The sequence below is a fragment of the Nyctereutes procyonoides genome, unplaced genomic scaffold, assembly GCF_905146905.1.
Source record: "Nyctereutes procyonoides isolate TBG_1078 unplaced genomic scaffold, NYPRO_anot_genome, whole genome shotgun sequence".
Taxonomy (NCBI): Eukaryota; Metazoa; Chordata; class Mammalia; order Carnivora; family Canidae; genus Nyctereutes; species Nyctereutes procyonoides.
Window position 1 is genome coordinate 10,444,776 of NW_026575160.1, and position 18,598 is coordinate 10,463,373.

Below are 18,598 nucleotides of genomic sequence, written 5' to 3' on the forward strand. Positions count from 1 at the left end.
TCTTTCTCTTGTTTCACTTTTTTTCTGCCTGGGTCTACTTTTTCTTTAAAAGGTTTTATTTATTTATTTGAGAGAGAGAGAGAGAGCATAAGTGGAGGGTGAGGGTAAGGGCAGAGAGAGAGGGAAAGGGACAAGCAGACTCCCAGGGAGGGCGGGGCCTGATGACTTTGAGATCATGACCTTAGCTGAAGTCAGGCACTTAACCAACTGAGCCACCCAGGTACCCCTGGAACAAAGTAAATATAAATGCAAATAAGTGTTCTTTTTTTAAATTTATGCATTGTTTATCTAGTAGGACAGAAAATTATCACAAAAACCATTCTACATCAAATTACAGAGAATTGGGGAGATAAAATTTAAAATAACTCCCTACTTAAAATTAAGACTAATTTTTTAAAGGTTAAAAGGAATCAAGAGGGATTTGCAAAGGATCAAAGATAGTCAAAGCAATCTTGAAGAACAACAGAGCTATAGGACTTGAACTTCTAAATATCAGGGTTTACTAGAAAACTTACCAACATCATAGTAGTTAAGCCAGTGTGGTATTATCAGAAGGGCCAGGAAAAAAAACAACAACAACAACAGTAATGAAACAGAGTAGCCAGAAACAGACTTACATATATATGTCACCTGATTTATAACAAAAGTGACACTGTAATTCAGTAGGAAAAGCACAGTCTTTAAATTAAATGAGGCTTAAGTCAATGGACAGTAACATGGGGTAGAGAGTGGGAAGAGAACCATGGCCTACTAGTTCAACTTTATGCAAAAATCAGTTCCATGGATCTATAGATTTAAGTGAAAAAAGGTAAAACAAAGCATTTGGAAGGAAACATAAAAGAATACCTTCATAAACTTGGAGTATGCAAAGGTTTCTTAAACAAGAGGCACAAAAGCACTAATCATAAGGCAGTTAAAAAAATAAATTGGACTTCATTAAAAGTAAGTAAGAACTTCTGCCTGTCAACAGATGAATAAAGAAAATATAGCACACAACAGGATATTATTCAGTCCTAAAAAGAAGGCAGTTCTGCCATTTGTGACAACACAGATGAACCTGTAGGACATTATGCTAAGTGAAATAAACCAGACACAGAAAGACAAATGCTGGGGCAGCCCAGGTGGCTCAGCGGTTTAGCACCGCCTTCAGCCCAGGGCGTGATCCTGGAGACCCAGGGTCAAGTCTCACGTCGGGCTCCCTGCATGGAGCCTGCTTCTCCCTCTGCCTGTGTTTCTGCCTCTCTGTCTCTCATGAATAAATAAATAAAATCTTTAATAAAAATAAAATTTAAAAAAAGGAGTAAACTTTCAGTCATCAGATGAGTAAGTTCTGGAGATCCAATGTACATATAGTATAGTAACTACAGTTAAAAACGTATACTTGAAATTTACTAAGAGTAGATCGTAAGTGTTCTCACCACACACACACACACAAAGAAAACTATGTAAGGTGATGGATATATTGATCAGTTTGTGGCATATCAAAACATCCTTTGTACCTTAAATATATATAACTTTTGTCAATCATACATAAAGCTGGGGGGGAGGGAGGAAGAACTACTATTTATTAAAAGTTACCACTAAGAACAAAAAGGTAAAGCCACAGGGTAGGATAAAGATATTTGCATTTCACATATCTGACAAGAGCTTCATATCCAAAACATATACAGAACTCAAATTAGTAGGGAAAAGGCAAACAACTCCAATAGGAAAAACAAGCAGGTCACTTACCCAAATGGAAACCTAACATACGAAAGGTGTTCAGCTTCATTAATTAAAACCCACAATAAAATATCACACACACACACACACACACAATTTCAAAGTATGGCTAGAATGAATGACAAATAATACCAAGTGTTGAAAAAGGTATGAAGCAAACAGAATACTCACACAAGCTGGTGTGGATATAAATAAATACAATATCTTGGAAAACCTTTCAGCAATATCTTCTTTTTTTTTTTTTTCGGCAATTCGGCAATATCTTCTAAACTTAAAACACATTCATCTTCCATAGACCCAGCAATTCCACCCATAAAAAATATACCATATAGAAACATGGATATATGTTTTCTGAAAGATGTGCTTAGGAATTTTCGTAGCAGCAGTTTTTGTAAATAGTTAAAAAGTAGAAACAGGGATGCCTGGGTGGCTCAGCAGTTGAGCATCTGCCTTGGGCTCAGGGCATGATCCTGGAGTCCCAGGATCGAGTCCTGCATCCGGCTCCACACATGAAGTGAACTATAATTATAATAGTGTCACAATGTTGTGGAAAAGAAGGCAGACAAAAGAAAATATACTCTATAATTATATTTGCATACACTTCAAGAACAGGCAAAACTAATCAATTGTTAAAAGTTAGGGTAACAAGGGACACCTGGGTAGCTCAGCGGTTTAGCGTCAGCCTTCAGCTCAGGGTGTGATCCTGGAGTCCTGGGATCCAGTCCCACATCAGGCTCCCTGCGTAGAGCCTGCTTCTCCCTCTGCCTGTGTCTCTGCCTCTCTCTCTCTGTGCCTCTCATGAACAAATAAATAAATCTTAAAAAAAAAAAAAAGCTAGGATAATGGTTGCCCTTAAGGGACTACTTTTTTGGTTCTAGTAATGTTATGCTTCTTGATGTAGGGGCTGGTTACACAGGTGTGTTCATTTGGTGAAAATTCACCAAGCCCCACACTAATTTGTGCATTTTTCTGTGTATATATTATACATGAGTAACACCAGACAGTTCAAGCCTCTTATCTTCCACTTGACAGAGATCAAACGGGAGCCCCCAATTGCATAGCTGAGTTAATCTGAATACTCACTTGTTTAGCATGTGCTCAAGCTCAAGTAAAATTGTCCTCTTTGCCTTCTTCTGCACTGCTCAAAAGAAAGGCTTCAAAATTCCTCCCCACCCTTGAAACTTTCACAGCCTCACCACCACTATGTGTTTCAGGTCTACCAAGACAAAAGTTATCATTCCCTTCACCCCTGGATCCTTGTTTATGTTGGCCACCACAAGAAACTACAGCTCCCAGATTACACTCAGCCCTCACACACTAATCTTAACTCTTGCACATTCTCGATTTTACTGCCATCTCCCATCCCACCCTAATTCTGGAAGGAAGTTTTTTCACTGTGCCTTCTGAAACTGACAATCTGTTAGCAGCAAAATCCTCTATGTCCTTAACAATTCTCTGAATGTCTCTTTCTTCTTTTTCTAGTATGAAACCCAGGTCTCTTCTCTGAAGACACTGCTTTCCCTGCGGTCATCTCAGATGACTGCTTTTCCTCACATAGCCTTGGAAGAAACCACTAGGTTTGTCTTCCTTTCTCCTTATTATCATTTCAGATCATTCTTTCTCTCTCCTTTCAAACCATCCACCAGATGTTTCTTTGAAACTCACGTAGCTTTCGTCTATCAATCAATTCCCCTACCATCTTCCCCTTCATTTCTAAATGACCTTAGCTCTGGTTCACTATCCATCTTTCAAGCTACTCATATTTAAATTCTTGGTGACTGGGGCACCAGGGTGGTGCAGTCGGTTAACTGTCTGACTCATGGTTTCAACTGGGGTCATGATCCCACGGTTGTGACATCAAGTTCCTAGCCGGGCCCCGTGCTCAGCTAGAAGTCTGGTGGTTTCTTTCTCCTCCCTCTGCCACTCCTGTTTGTGCTCTCTCTCTCTCTTTCTCTCAGTCTTTAAATAAATAAATTTATTTAATAATATCTAAATAATATTAAATAAATAAATAAATAAATAAATAAATAAATATAAAGCAAGCTTTTTTTAAAAGATAATTTAAATTCTTGGTGGTTATTTTCTCATATCCTGAACTCTTAATTCCTAAAAATCTCTTCCAATAACATTGTCTTGTTTCCTGCCTCAGCTACTCAAGCCTATGATCATATCCTAAACCAGCTATTCGCAAACATTCAGTCAGGGCTACTTTACACTTTAAGATATTAAACCAACTTGAAAGAACATCCAACAGCCAAAGCTAGAACAATTTGAGCAATAAAACAAATAACGTGGTATCCAAAGAATAAAATAACATATGAGTCCATATTGAAACAAACAAATAAACAAAATTTAGAGAGCAAGAAACAAGTCTTCCTCTTGGAAGAATTCCAAATGATATATCCAGGAGTATACTGTTTAGTCCCTGCCTTGCCCTATTGAGAATTATCTGGACACAGTAATTTGATCCAAAGAATACAGTATGGAAAGGGGAAAAGAGTAATTTATAGTGGAGAAATCTGGCAAACATGGTCTTGATCAAGATTAACCTTATCTGTGATGTTATGTGAATATCACATACCCCCGATAGGATATGTTGAGAAGGGCACTTTACCCCTGTGGTATTCTTTCCCAAAACCTATAAACCCAGTATAATAATGAGAAAATATTAAAGAAACATTTGAGTGATGTTCTGCAAAATATCTGAGCTGTACTCCTCAAAAGTAACAAGGTCATAAAAAGACAAAAACAACCGTGAGACTCTTATAGACAAGAGAGTATAAGGTGACATGACCACAGAGTACAATATGGCATCCTGGATAAGATCCTAGAATAGCAAAAGGACAGTAATGAAAAAACTGGTGAGATCCCAATGAAGTCTGGAATTTAGTTAATAGCAATGTAATCGTAATGATAAATGCACTATCCTAAAAATGACATTAAGGGAAGCTGAACCTAGGTGTGGGATATAAGGGAATACTCTGTACTATGTTTACAACTTTTCCATAAATCTAAAATTGTAGGGGCAGTTCAGTGGTTGAGCATCTGCGTTTGGCTCAGGCTGTGATCCCAGGGTCCTGGGATCGAGTCCGGCATCAGGCTCCCACAGGGAGCCTGCTTCTCCCTCCGCCTATGTCTCTGCCTCTCTCTGTATATCTCTCATGAATAAATAAATAAAATCTTTAAAAATATATATCTAAAATTGTACATAAAATTATTTTTAAAAATCACTGAAGCTCTGAAATCGCTTTTTATTTATGTAGGTTTATATCTATTGATATTTACAATATATATAGGGATCCCTGGGTGGCTCAGCGGTTGAGCACCTGCCTTCAGCCCAGGGTGTGATCCTGGAGTCCTAGGATCAAGTCCCACATTGGGCTCCCTGCATGAAGCCTGCTTCTCCCTCTACCTATGTCTCTGGCTCTGTGTGTGCGTGTCTCTCATGAATGAATAATAAAATCTTAAAAAAAAAAAAGAAATTTTTAAAACACAAGACTTATAAGCATATATCCATTTAGTCATCATTTACATAGCCTCTGGAAAGCAACACTATATACTCATTAATGGGAGTGAAAAAAGACAAAAGCCCATTTTATTATGAAAATAGTTTTAAGCTTGTAGACTATATGAAAGGTTCTTAGGGACCCTCAAGAGGTCCTCATATGATACTTTGAGAACCACTGCCCTAGCCTTTGTTATTATCCCCTCTGACTTCTCCTATCTTTTCAGCACATCCTCCATGCAGACCCCAAAACCTTTTGACCATTCCAGGACCTAATGTCGCTTCCCAATATTCTCCTCACCATTTCAAATTCTTTAGTCAATTCTAATCATCATTTTTAATGTACTCCCTCAACTACTTTGCCCTTAATTGTTTATACACCCCTGGTAAAATCCGACTCTCCACCTGGTCCACTTCAGTACCCATGCAGCTTAACAAGGTAGAAAAAAACAACTAAAACAACACTTACAAATTATGACCACAAACTTTAAGCAGGCCCTCAATGCTGCGTGCCAATCATGCAGTTGCTTCACAATCTGTTCACTTCCCCCGCTCATTCTACCTGGTGCTCAAAACTCTAAAACCTTCTTCCCATTCTTAATCTCAGCTGATAATCTTAATTTCTATTTCACTGAACAATCAGAAGAGAACTTCCACAAATTCCCAAATGTCTACCTATCTAGAAGCATCTGTATCTTTGTGCTTTATCTTCCCTTCTGTTAATTACAAATGAATTGTCCATAATCCTGAGGCCAATCCTTTGAATAATGAACTGCAACCATCCTCTCTTGCCCACCTAACAAAATTGTTTTAACAAGTCTCTGTCTCTCCCTAATTAAATTTCTCTCTAATATTCACTCCCCCCAAAAAATTCTTAATCTCATTTCCTCTTCAGCTAGTTTCATATTTCTCTGTTCCTGTTTTACATTAAAACCCCTCAAAAGAGTTGTATGCTTATTTCTAATTCCTACCTGACCTTAGTTTTTTTAATTGTTAAATATTTTTTTAATTGTTAAAAATCAACTTTGAGGTATAATTTATATACACTAAAATGTACACATTGAAAGTGTTCAGTTCTATGTAGCCATCCTTTCCAGTCAACCTTCCAACCCCCTAACCCAGGCAACTACTGATTTGATTTCTATCGCTATAGATTACTTCAGCATGCATAAGAGCTTCTACATACAAATGGAATCATATATTATGTACATGTGTTTCTGGCTTCATCTTCTTATCATAATGTTTTTGAGATTTATTCATGCCATTGAGTGTATCTATAGCTTGGTCTTATGCTGACTTGTTCTTTCCTATTTTACCTATTTACTGGTTGATGGGCATACAGATTACTTCCAGTTTGGGGCTATTATGAATCAAGGTGCTTTAAACATTCATGTGATAGACTGTATTTTCTGAAGATGATCACAACATAATCTCCTTACAAGATAACTTGCACATACCTTTCATCAAGAAGTGGAATCAATGTAACTTCCTTCTGAATGTAAGTAAGCTTGGTATTATGACTAGGTCATACAAGGTGATACAGTTTCCACCTGATTCTCTGTCGGACCATCATTCTTGAAACCTATCCACTGTATTATGAAAATGCCCAAGGACTAACACGGTGATGCCACCTGTAGGTGTTCTCCACAGACAATCTTACTGAGTCCTAGCTAAGAGTCAGCATCAACCAGCAGACTTAAGAGTGAGTTTTCAGATAATTCCAGCCCCCATCAGCCCTAGCCTTTGAGCACTCTTAGCTAAGACCACAGACATTGGAGAAAGGGAAAAGTCATCTTCAGCTGTCTTTTCTCAAATTCTTAACTACAGAATCCAAGAGCATGATAAAACGGCTTTATTTATGCTACTAAATCTGGGATGGTTATGCAGCAACAGTAACTGGAACAATTTGTATACAAATCTTGTGGGCACATTTTATCATCTTGGTAAAACATCTATGAATAGAACTGGTAGATCATATAGTAATATTAGTTTCCTTGATCAGTAGTTTATCAATATATTTTTTATCAATATTTTTGATCAAATTTGAGAAAATTCCATCCATTATATCTTCAAAAATTCTTCCTATCATCATCACTCTCCTCTTCCAGGACTCCAATCACACACACGCAAAACTAACATTTTTCCACTGATCCTAGAGGCTCTATTCATTTTCTTTCAATCTTTTTTTTTTTTTATTTCTAAGATTGGATAATTTCTACTGACATTTCCTCTTTATTCTGTTATCTCCAATCTGCTGTTAAGTTCATACAGGAAATCTTACCTTTAGAAAGAAAGAGAAATTTCCTTTTTTCTTTTTTCTTTTTTTAAGAAATGCAGACTGCACAGGCAGCTGTTAAGTTCATACAGGAAATTTTTCCTGTAGAAAGAAAGAAAAATTTCTTTTTTTTTCTTTTTTTAAGAAATGCAGACTGCCACAGGCAGCACCTCATTTGGATGTGTCTGGAGTCTTGGAAACTTGACTACCCTATGTTCTACAAATAGACCTTGAGAGCTTATTTGGAGGTTCTAGCAGGGGAGCACAGCTACCTGTATACCTTTGACAGAAGAATGGTCCTCTCCTATCTGGGATGGTCACCCTCTTCAATACAGCACACAGCTTTGTGAGAGATGCACATGGAGCAGTGAGGGAGGAAGAGGATGGCCTAGCCAGACAGATCAGCCAAATCAAGCCTAGTGATCAATGGGGTGACAGATGTCACAACCAGATCACCCTCATATCCATCCATACAAGAAAATTTTCATTTATTTATTCCTCAGACCTAGGATTTGCATTTCACTTTCTTATTACACTTTCCTTTTTTTTCCTGATATTCCCTATCTATTAATGCATTTCCTTTAACTCTTTAAATATTATTTTAATTTTTGAGCATATTTATAATAGTTGCTTTATTTTTTTAAGATTTTATTTATTTATTTGATAGACAGAGACAGAGTATGAGCAGAGTGGAGGAGGCAGAGGGAAGGGGAGAAGCAGATTCCCCACTGAGTAGAGAGCCTGATGCAAGGCTCAATTCCAGGACCCCAAGATCATGACCTGAGCTGAATGAAGGCAGATGCTTAGCTGACTGAGCCACTCAGGCACCCCTATACTGGCTGTTTTAAAACCTTTCTCTGGGGCAGCCCTGGTGGCACAGCGGTTTAGCGCCCCCTGCAGCCAAGGGCGTGATCCTGAAGACCCTGGATTGAGTCCCACGTCAGGCTCTCTGCGTGGAGCCTGCTTCTCCCTCTGCCTGTGTTTCTGCCTCTCTCTCTCTCTCTCTGCATCTCTTATAAATAAAATCTTTAAAAAAATAAAATAAAAATAAATAAATAAAACCTTTCTCTGCTAAGTCTAGTTTTCTAATAATCTTAGAGTTGATATCTATTGACTTCATTTTGCTTGAGTGTCATTTTCCTTCTTTTTTGAATGACTATGAACTTTGATCATATACTGGACATTATGGATGATAAGTAACAGAGATTCTGGTTTCTGTTATAATCTTCTAAAGAGTATTGACTTTTGTTCTAGTAATCAATTATTACTGGCTAATCACTCTGAATTACTGTAGGCTGACACAGACTTAGGTGTCAGTAAAAATTTCCCTAAGTAACTGACACTTTGGCTGAGCTTTAACTAAGTATGAGTTTAAAAGGACCCGATGAGAACGTGTGATATGGTGTATGGTGTACCAGGTAAGCTGAATTTTATAGGAAAAGGCCCTGGAGAAAGAATGATTGGGTTTTTCAAGGAAAAGAAAAAAATCCATGTGGCTAGAGTGCAGACAGTGATGGGAGACCCAAATGTCCCAGATAAAGGCGGCTCTTTGATCCTGGAAGGAGAGACATATAGACAAAGCAACAACTAATCAACAATCACTAGGCAAGAAACAAACTGTTGCTGTAGAGATTTAACAGGCAGTCTGTTTTTACAACATAGGGGAATAATATACCAAGTAGATATTGTACTGTGCGTTTAAAAGCAGGAACTAAATCTGGTTTTGCCCACATTCTATTCTCAGCACCTAATCCAGTACCTATCAGATAGGATATATTCCAGAAAGATCTCTTCAGTTAATAAATAGCCCCTATTTACATACATTGCAAGCTCTTTTTAAAAACCAATCTATCATATTTTATACATATATTATACTTAATGTCAATATAATAAAGCTGACACATATTGGTTAGGCAAGTTCAACAAGTTTTCAAAATTGCTCAGATTCCTTGACTCCAACCTGAACCAAGAATTTGAAAGCTAATTCCAAAGTGAATAAATACAGATTTTTACTCTATTCTCTACAAAGAGGTGACAGTGTTAAGGGAGAAGAGAATCAATTTTTAAAAAAGTTAATAATTACTAATGAAAAGTAATTAAGCTGGGTTCATTTTTTTTAAGATTGTATCTATCTATTTGAGAGACACAGAGATAATGAGAAAGAGCGAGCATGAATGGGGTGAGGTAGAGGAAGAAGCAGACTCCTGTTGAGCAGGGAGCCTGTTGCAGGACTTGATCCCAGAACTCCAGGATCATGACCCGAGTTGAAGGCAGGCGCTCAACCGACTGAGCCACCCAGGCACCCAAGCTGGGTTATTTTTTAAAGACAGACTTATTTATTTATTTATTTATTTATTTATTTATTTATTTGAGCATGTTGGGGGGTGGGAGGGGCAAAAGAAGAGAGAGAGAGATTGTTAAATAGACTCTGTGCTCAGCACAGAATGGGACTTGATCTCATGACCCTGAGATCACGACCTGAGCCAAAACCAAGAGTCCTCCACTCAACTTGCTGCCAATCAAGTGTCCCAAGCTGGGTTCTAATTAAATCCTAATTGGGGGGAATCCCTGGATGGCTCAGCAGTTTACTGCCTGCCTTCCGCCCAGAGCGTGGTCCTGGAGTCCTGGGATCGAGTCCTACATCAGGCTCCCTGCATGGAGGCTGCCTCTCTCTCTGCCTGTGTCTCTGCCTCTCTCTGTGTGTCTCTCATGAATAAATAAATAAAATCTTTAAAAAAAATCCTAATTGTATCTGCCTTACTTGCTATTCATATCTATACCCTCCTTTCAATATAGAAGATATTCATAAAATATCCTTCAAATTCCACTCTACCATATCATACTTACCTCAACATCCACAAAAGGGTGTCATCCAGGTGACACATAAATTAATACAAAGAAAACTGATCTCACCAAGATGAGAGGTGAATATGATAAAAACTAGGGACTCAAGAAAATATTACACTAAAATTTAGAAATCTTCAAATCAGGGTAGTAATCGCTATCTCTTTCTTTCAATTCCTCTGTTGTCATATTCTAAACCAAATTATTAAGGAGATATACAGAAAATACTTTCTATAACTAATGTCTGCAAACAACCACTAAGACTATTTTTCTATGAATTTATAATGGCATGTTCCCATAGAAGGTCAGAGAATTAAACTTCTTATTTTGAAATACTCATAGATTTATAAAAAGTTGTAAAAAATAGTATGGAAATAATGTTACCAAAAGTGGAGTAGAGAATTTCAGAGCTCTATCTCTCCACAAAAACAACTAATAAGCTGCCAAAAATTGTCAAATCAACTCTGGTAGAACTCTCTAATCTAGTCAAAAACCTGTAAGACTGATGAAAGATTGGTCAAGAAAGAAGCTGCTGCATTGTGATAAGCAAGCACTGAGACATTTTAAACTGCTCATCTACAATCCCAAACTTCTCAGATCAGCAGTGGTCATGAAGACAGAGAAGCCTAAATTCTTGGTGCAGGTTGCTAATGACACACAGAAAGCAATACAGACCTTATTCTCAAAGAACTGCAACTGCTTTAACATGTCTGATGGCTCCTTTAAGGACTGTTGCAAAGGGTTGCCTTTGTTTTTCCCAATATGTGGTGATATGACCTGGGCTACAGCAGTTTCCTGGGTGGCAAATGGGTGGCTCAGCGGTGGCTGCCTTTGGCTCAGGGCATGATCCCAGAGTCCCAGGATCGAATCCCACATTGGGCTTTCTGCATGCAGCCTGCTTCTGCCTGTGTCTCTGCCTCTCTCTTTCTCTGTGTCTCTCATGAATAAATGAATAAAATCTTTAATAAAATAAAATAAAGGCAAAGGCGCTGGGCCACAGCAGCCTGGAACTAGGGATAACAGTCAAGACAAGCAACTGAAAAGCTGTTGGAAAGGAAGCTGTTGGGAAAGGAGATACATGGGTGAACAGAGCTTTTAAATGCTCCTGCTTCACTGATAAATATTACCAACATCTAAAGTATTAAGACTAATCCATCTCAAGCTCTTCCAAAAATAGAAGAGGAAATACTTCCTAACTCTAAGAAGTCAGAATTACTCTGATAACAAAACCATACAAGATATTATAAGAGAACTATAGACCAATATCCCTTATGAATATAGATGCAAAAATCCTCAAGAAAACATTAACCAATCGAATCAAGCAGCATTTTAAGAAGATGATACATCACAACCAAGTATGATTTACTCCAGGAATGCAAGGGTGATTCAACATTACAAAAATCAATCAATACACTATATTAACATAAGGAAGGAAAGAAAATTCAAGATCAATTAATGCAGAAAAAGAAAAGCACTTGACAAAATCTAAAACCTTTTCATGAAAAAAAAAGTACTCAAGGGGCATCTGGGTGGCTCAGTCAGTTAAGCATCTGCCTTTGGCTCAGGTGATGATACCAGGGTCTGCACCTGGAGCGGAATGACGTGGCCCCCTGGTGGCCCATGGGGAGGGCAGGAGTAACCCGCCCACGTGGCTGTGGGGGGTGGGGTGCGGGGGCTCACGTGTGGAGCCCTAAACCGAGCTTCCCCCCACCCCCCAGCTGTTGTTGTCCACTGAGGTGAGGGGCTCAGCTGGCGGCCATCGGGGCAGGGCCGGCAAGCCCAGCCTCAGCCCCGGCTCAGGGGCTGCCAGAGGAGGCCGGGTCGGGTTATTTTTACTACTAGGGAAAGTTTTATAAAGGGGAATTTATTGTAGCTGAGTGCGACGGTTCTTAATAAATGTTCGCCTGAAGTCCGTAAAAAAAAAAAAAAAAAAAAAAAAAAAAGGCCCCACATCAGGCTCTCTGCTCAGCGGGGAGCCAACTTCTCCCTCTCCCTCTGCCTGCCACTCTCCCTTCTTGTGCTCTTTTTCTCTCTGTCAAATAAATAAATAAAATCTTTAATTTAATCTTTAAAAAAGAATAAAATACTTGGGAATTAATTTAACAAAAGGAACTCAAGATTTGTACGCTGAAAACTACAAAATATTATTGGAAGAAATTAAAAATTACCTAAATAAATGGAAAATATTCATGTTTGTGAATTGGAAGACTTAACATGATTATGATAGCAATACTTCCCCAAATGGTTTACAGATTTGATGTAATTCCTCTCAAAATCCCAAATGCCTTTTTGCAGAAATTGACATGCTGATCCTACAATTCATACAGAATTTCAATAAACTAATAGTCAAAACAATGTTGAAAAAGAAAAACAAAATTGGAGAACCCACATATCCCAATTTCAAAATGTACTACAAAGCTAGAGTTAACCAAACCACCATGGTACTGGCGTAGGATAGACATACAGATCAATGGAGTAGAATTGAGACTTCAGTTGATTTTCAACAAGGGTACCAACACCATGCAATGGAGAAGAAATAGTCTCTTCAACAAAGGTACTAGAACTACTGAATATATACATGAAAAAAAAATGAAATTGCACCCTTACCTCACACCAAATTAAAAAAACTAACTCAAAATGAGTGAAGACCTAAATATAAAGCTAAAACTGTAGAATTCTTAGAAGAAAACAAAGGGGTTAATTTTCATTATCTTGTTTTTGGCAATAATTTCTTATATAGGACACTAAAAAGTAAGAGCAACCAAAGAAAAGAATAGACTTCATCAACACTTATCAAGAAAGTGAAAAGACAACTCCAAGAATAGGAGAAAATATTTGCAATAATGTAGCAGATAAAGATCTAGTGTCCAGAATATATAAAGAACTCTTTCAACGCAACAACAACAAAAAGACAGACGCAAATTTAAAAATGGAAAAAGGCCTGAAGAGCCTTTTCTCTAAATAGAATGTACAAATGGCCAACAAGCATAAGAAAAGATGTGTACCATCTTTAGTCTTTGGGGAAATGCAAATCAAAATCACAAAATACCACTTTCTACTCATGAGGACACTATAATAATTTTTTGAGGTATAATTGACATGTAACATTATATTAGTGTCAGGTATACAACATAATGACTCAATATTTATACATATTATGAAATGACCACCACAATAAGTCTAGTAACATCCATCACCATAGTTACAAATATCCAAAATTTTTTCTATAATAAGACCTTTTAAGATCAACTCTCTTAGAAACTTTCAAATATGCAATAACAACTTTACTCTCATAAAGAAAATAACAGGGCAACCTGAGTGGCTCAGCGGTTTAGCGCCGCCTTCAGCCCAGGGCCTGGTCCTGGGGTCCTGGGATGGAGTCCCACATTGGGTTCCCTGCATGGAGTCTGCTTCTCCCTCTGCCTGTGTCTCTGCCTCTCTCTCTCAATCTCTGTCTCTCTCTCTCTCTCTCTCTCTATGTATGTCTCTCATGAATAAATAAACAAAATCTTTTTTTTAAATAAACAAAGTCTTAAAAAAAAATAAAATAAAGTAACAAGTGTCGGCAAGCATGTAGAAAAATTATGACCTTTTACATTGCCAGAGGGAAGGTAAAAAGGTTTAGCCACTATGGAAAACAGTTTAGTAATTCTCAAAAATTCAAACATAGAATTACCATATGACCTAGCAATTCCACTCCTAGGAAAAATACTCCAAAGAACTGAAAGTTGATATTCAGGGGTGCTTGGGTGGCTCAGTTGGTTGAGTGGCCAACTGTTGGTTTCAGCTCAGGTCATGATCTCTGGTCCTGGCATAGAGACATCAGGTTCCCCACTGAGCGGGGAATTGGCTTGGGGATTTCTCTCTTCCTTTGCACCACCTCCTGCTCACTGTCTCCCTCTCTGTTTCTAAATAGATAAATAAATCTTTAAAAAAGAAAAGACAGAATGAATGGAGGGAAAGAAAGAAAAAAAGAAAAGAAAAGAAAAGAAAAGAAAAGAAAAGAAAGAAAAGAAAAGAAAAGAAAGAGAGAAAGAAGGAGGAGGGAGGGAAACAGAGAGAGACGGAGGAAGGAAGATGTTAAAACAAAAACTTGCACACCAATGTTCATAGCAGCACAATTCACAATAAACAAAAGGCATTACATATCCATGAATAGATGAACTGATAAACAAAATGTGGCATATCTCTCCAAAGGAATATTTTCAGTCACAAAAAGGAAGATTGACACATGAACAACATAAATATACCTCAAAAAAAACTATGCTAAATAGGATAATTTAAACCCAAAAATCACATATTAATGATTCCATTCATATGAAATATTCAGAATAGGTAACTCCATAAAGATAGCAGATTAGTGGTTGTCAGGGTCTATGCAGAAGGAGAGTACAGAGAGGCTTAATGGGTATGGGGTTTCCTTTGGGGATGATAAAAATGTTTTGGTATTAGATAGAGGCAATGGTTGAACAACACTGTAAATATACTAAATACCTCTGAATTGTACAATGTAAAATGGTTAATTTTATGTGAATTTTACCCCATTAGAAAAGTAGTACAGAGGGCAGCCCGGGTGGTGGAGTGGTTTAGCACTGCCTACAGCCTGGCGCGTGACCCTGGAGTCCGGGATCGAGTCCCACATTGGGCTCCCTGCATGGAGCCTGCTTCTCCCTCTGCCTGTGTCTCTGCCTCTCTCTCTCTGAATAAATAAATAAATCTTAAAAAAAAAAAAAAAGAAAGAAAGAAAAGTAGTACAGAGCTGTACATGTACTCTTTATTCAGTTTCCCTCAATGGTTACATATTAGGTAAATATAATACCAAACAAGGAAATTGACATTGCTACAAAAAGAATGTTTCACTCTGTGCCATTTTATCATATATGTAGATTGTTGCAACCCTCCAGTGCAATCAAGATATAGAACTCCCTTACCACAAAGATCTACCTAGTGCAACCCCCGTTATAGTCACACCTACCTTCTTCACCTCCATCATCCCTAATTCCTGGCAAACCCTAATCTGTTCTCCATCTCTATCATTTTGTTTGAGACTGTTATATAAATAAAATCATATATTACATGATTTTTTGAGATGGTCTTTTTTTTCACTCAGCATAAGGTCCTCAAGATCTAGCCAAGTTGTTAGATGTATCAGTACTTTGTTCTTTTTATTGCAAACTAGTACTCTATGGCATAAATATACCACAGTTTATTTAACCATTCACCTACTGAAGGACATTTGGATCGTTTCCAGTTTTTTACTATTACTGCTGCCATTATTGTATTCTCATACAGGTTTTTGTGCAAATAATAGTTTTCATTTCTCTGACATAAATGTCCAGGAGTGTGATTTGTTGGTTCATGTGATAGTTGTATATTTAGTTTTTTGAGATACTGCCCAACTATTTTCCAGATATACTCTCTTCCAGCCTATAGATGTTCAAGTAATTCAATTTCTCAACATCTTTGCCAGCATGTGGTAGCCACTACTTTTCATTTTACCGGTTCTAATGGGTGTATGTTTGTATCACACTGCAGTCCTAATTTGCACTTCTCTAATGACTAGTTGATGTTCAATGTCTGCATAATGTAGAAATATATTAGCCACTATGGAGGGCAGATCTGAAATGAAAATTAGTATAGACATTTCTGATTTTTAAAGGTAAATTTATCAAATAAAGAATAATGTAGCCTATTATCTGCCACAAATGTAATTTGAACACACCTTCCAAAAATGGGATTAAGATCACTTCAAAGATATTCATGACTTCTGATGACATTCTATATCATTCTTATTTTTAAATATATAGAAGAACACATAAAGCTTTGATTTCAATACTTTCATAATATTTGATTATACAAGGGCTTCTCAGATGGGTACATTATTGCCAAAAGGGCACATTATTGCCAAAGGGGCACATTATTTTCCATTTTACCTTACTCTCTGCACTAAATTGAGGTGACAAAGAAACAAATTTATAAATGAGATACACTAGTTCTTCTCCAGTTCTTGCTGTAACTTAAAAAAAGAAAATCATTATAGTGCTGATTTACAAACATGAATGAAAACTCAAATCATGTTGGCTTGTCATTAGTTGGCTTTTTCTTTAAGAACAGAAATGTTTCAAAGCATTTTAGTTGTCTTTAAGGTGAGTCAAAAATCTTCAGTACAGTGTAGACATATCTTAAATTTATAATCTCATAGAAATATTAAACTATGTCAAAAAATGCTAATAAGTGAAAAACTCAAATGGCATTTACATAATTTTAGATTACCAAACCAAGATAGTTCAAAGCAAATCTAAATAAGGTAAAACTTACCAAAAATCCTTACAAATGATAAATTTTTAAAACCTTATAAAAGGAAAAGTACCTTAAGAAAAATATAAAATGTATAAACATTAAAAATGTGACCTGAAACACCCCAAAAATAAATAATACAGTTAAGAAATGAGCAGTAGATATTTCTCCCAAGGAGACATACATATGGCTAACAGACACCTGAAAAAATGCTGAACATCACTCATCATCAGGGAAATACAAATCAAAACCACAATGAGATACCACCTCACACCAGTCAGAATGGCTAAAATTAACAACAAAGGAAACAACAGATGTTGGTGAGGATGCAGAGAAAGAGAGCCCTCTTACACTGTTGGTGGGAATGCAAACCAGTGCAGCCACTCTGGAAAACAGTATGGAGTTTCCTCAAAAAGTTAAAAAGTGAACTACCCTACAAACCAGCAATTGCACTACTAGGTATTTATCTAAAGAATATAAAAACACTGATTTGAAGGGGCACATGCACCCCAATGTTTATAGCAGCACTATCAACAATACCCAAATTATGGAAAGAACCCAATGTTCACTGACTAATGAATGGATAAAGATACACACACACACACACACACACACACACACACACACACACTGGAACATTATCCAGCCATCAGAAAAAAATGAAATCTTGCTATCGGCAACAACATGGATGGGACTAAAGTGTATTATGCTAAGCGAAGTAAATAAGTAGTCAGGGAAAGACAAATACCATATGATTTCAGTCATATGTGAAATTTAAGGAACAAAACAGATAAACATAGGAGAAGGGAAGAAAAAATGAAGTAAGATAATCTTGGTTTTGGCTCAGGTTGTGATCTCAGAGTCTTGAGACAGAGACTGCATCAGGCTCCACGTTCAGCATGGAGTCTGCTCGAGATTCTCTTTCCCTCTCCTCCTGCTCGTGCTCTGACTCTCTCAAAGAAATAAACAAATATTTAAAAAAGAAGAGAGAGAGAACAAACTGAGGGTTGCTGGGGGAAAGAGAGGGCAGTGGGAGGATGGGCTAAATGAGTGATGGGCACTACTAGGAGGGCACTTGTGACGAGCATTGGGTGTTACACGTAAGTAATGAATCACTAAATTCTACTCCTGAAACCAGTACTACACTCTATGTTAACTAACTTGAATCAAAATAAAATCTTGGAAGAAAAAACAGAAATTAAAAAATCAAAAAATTATTTAAATGTGACCTGAAATATCAATGCATTCTATGGGAAACAGAACAAAAGAATTTTATAAAGTTGAGCATCTGCCTTTGACTCAGGGCCAAAGTCCCAGGATGGAGTCCTACATCGGGCTCCCCATAGGGAGCCTGCTTCTCCCTCTAACCTATGCCTCTGCCTCTCTCTGTGTGTCTCTCATGAATAAATAAATAGAATCTTTTAAAAATAAAAAGAAGGTGAAAAAGTAACAGTGTTTTCCAGTTGATAGAAGCTTTTCTTTGTCCTTGCCATACATTGTAATGTTATTTTTTTTAAATCTTCTCTTCATCGGCCCTGGGCTCCAAGATGAGTAACAGTTATGACTAAAGTTACCACTAAAGACTAGGTAGAGGGCAGCCCCAGTGACGCAGCGGTTTAGCGCCGCCTGCAGCCCAGGGTGTGGGGACCCAGGATCAAGTCCCACATCGGGCTCCTTGCATGGAGCCTGCTTCTCCCTCTGCCTGTGTCTCAGCCTCTCTCTCTCTGTGTCTCTCAGGAATAAATAAATAAAATCTTAAAAAAAAAAAAAAAAAGACTAGGTAGAGCAAAAAGCAAAGTGACCACAAAATAGGAACTATGATTTTAAAAACTGTTTCTTTCTACCAACACTCAGCAAGAGGCTCTCTATAGTTGCTAACCTACCCCCACATTTCATATCTAATATGTAACATATTAACATTTATGGCAGTCTTGATTATGTAACTTTGCAGCTTT

At 37.5% G+C, this 18,598-nt stretch overlaps 1 protein-coding gene across 4 annotated transcripts in view; it reads right to left on the reverse strand.

Annotated features, from left to right (window-relative positions):
- HYCC1 (hyccin PI4KA lipid kinase complex subunit 1) overlaps positions 1–18,598 on the reverse strand; it is a 97,552-nt gene that overhangs the window by 52,782 nt on the left and 26,172 nt on the right. Inside the window, exon 2 of one of the 4 annotated variants that reach the window (XM_055314697.1) lies at positions 7,509–7,604. The exons of the other annotated variants lie outside the window; for them this stretch is intronic. The gene's annotated coding sequence lies outside the window, so the exon portion shown is untranslated. The remainder of the gene's footprint in view (positions 1–7,508; positions 7,605–18,598) is intronic. 4 annotated transcript variants of the gene reach the window in all.